The sequence below is a fragment of the Mus pahari genome, chromosome 5 (assembly GCF_900095145.1).
Source record: "Mus pahari chromosome 5, PAHARI_EIJ_v1.1, whole genome shotgun sequence".
Taxonomy (NCBI): Eukaryota; Metazoa; Chordata; class Mammalia; order Rodentia; family Muridae; genus Mus; species Mus pahari.
The window spans coordinates 155490589-155492686 of NC_034594.1; the positions used below are offsets into that span (position 1 = coordinate 155490589).

A 2098-nucleotide genomic window follows, 5' to 3' on the forward strand; every position below is an offset into this window, starting at 1 on the left:
GAGCTACATCCCCACTCTAATTTGTTTTGTTCCTGCTTGCTCTTCATTGCCTAGGGAAGTACCTGGGTCTTATGACGTGCTCAACAACGATCTGCTGCATGAACCACGGTCCTGATTTAAACACACACACACACACACACATCAGACTCCATGGGGTTCTTTGGGGGACCTCTACACGGGGTACTTAGTGCTCTCCCCACGGCAGCATCCTCAACACCAGATCTGCAGATACGTTTATTGTTAGATGGGGACATATCTGTCAGAGCGACTACACTCTCACAACAGTTTCCTGTTGTTCTGGGTGCCACAGGGTTTGAAAGCACACCAGTAATTTAAACGTCTTCTTTTTTTCTACAGAATAGAATTAAGTAACATTCCATTGGTAGAAAAAGATGAATAAAATAGCGTGAGATTTTGATTTAAATATACTTTTACATACAGGGTCAATGTTCCTATTACTGAAGAATACGCTGTTTGGCTCATGTGGGTTTTGCTTGCTTTTAAGATATATTTATCCTGGAGAGTTCAACAGCAAACTTAAAAGATGCTGCCAGCCGGGCCTGGTGGCGCAGGCCTTTAATCCCAGCACTCGGGAGGCAGAGGCAGGCGGATTTCTGAGTTCGAGGCCAGCCTAGTCTACCAAGTGAGTTCCAGGACAGCCAGGGCTATACAGAGAAACCCTGTCTCGAAAAACCAAAAAAAAAAAAAAAAAAATGCTGCCAAAGGGGAAAAGTGGTTCTGAAAAAGTAGGAGAAGGAGGTGCATGGGAGTGACCGTGCTGGCAAGGTTTCTCAGGGGCCTAAGGTGGTGGACATCAGCAGAGGTCAGACTCTTTCTATGTGGAAAACACGAGAAAATCATGGAAGCCATGGGAAAGTTAAAGTCTGGGATGAAATTCAGTGAAGTGGCCACCACACAATATAGTGAAGATAAACCCAGACAAGGGGGTGACTTGGGTTGAGTGACCAGAGGATCCATGGTGGGATCATTTCAAAAAGCAACATTTGCCTTGCCTGTAAGTGGGATGGATAAGCCTGTGTTTCCAGACCCACCCATTATGACAAAATTTGGATATCATATTATCACAGTTAAAGGAAGAAAATAAAATCACATGAAAGACTGGAAAATGTATTTATCTTTTGTTGGGTTGCATAAAAGAGGTTGGAGGATGACTGGAAGTGATGGCTCTCTCTGTCCTGTATGTCCACCATTCGGGTCCCAGGGACCAATCTGATGTCTTCAGGCTTGGCAGCATGTGTCTTTACTCATTGGCTCGTTGGGCTCTGGAGGGTTAATTTATGTTCCTTTAAAGAGACACTAACCCATCTAGTAGATAATGAGAGAAAATGTCTCCGGCTACAACCAGGGTGGTAATGGCAGCTCTTGCCTGCCAGAATGTATAATTAGTGTGTGACTAGGCCCTGTTGTTACTGGTGGCCCTTGAGTGTGTGACTCTGATACTTAACACAAACTCTAACCTATGTGCATTGTTTGAGAACCCTGCAAAAGGGATTTTCACTGGTTGTGTAATAGTTAAAAGTACACGTGTGTTGTCTGTGGTGGAAAGGACATAAAATATGGCAGGTTCTTGACCTTGGAGAATCTGATGTGTGAGTGAGAAGACAAGACAAATGTATCTGAAATAAGCAGAAGACAGTATTACAGTACACATCATTGCAAATTTGCTCTGACACCTGTTCAGAAGCATCTAGCCTCCCAGTTAAATGGCCAAGAGGAATTGTCTTACATGAACAATGAAACTACACAGTGTCCAGAAAGCAGTGGGAACATTCACTGAGGACTACAGCTTCTATTGAAGAAAAAAAAAAGTTTAAAATGGTGACCAGGGTGAGTTATAGTGAGTGGGCTCAAGAGCCATGTATGCATCACAGAAGAAAATCCTATGAACTACAGAAGTGGTATAAACTCTTCAACACAACAGAAAGGACCCTGAAGAAATGAACCACCAGCACTCACAACTTGACCAGTCCAATATGCATATAACTAAGGCCCCCGAAAGAGATGTGTCAGAAAATGTGTCAAGGAATCATGAAGGAAATGTTCCCAAACTGATGATCACTTACAGACTGGGGAGCTC

At 43.5% G+C, this 2098-nt stretch overlaps 1 pseudogene; it reads left to right on the forward strand.

Moving 5' to 3' along the window:
* Window positions 1-701: 701 nt before the first annotated feature.
* Window positions 702-1105, forward strand: LOC115064013 (annotated as a pseudogene).
* The last annotated feature ends 993 nt before the right edge of the window (window positions 1106-2098 follow it).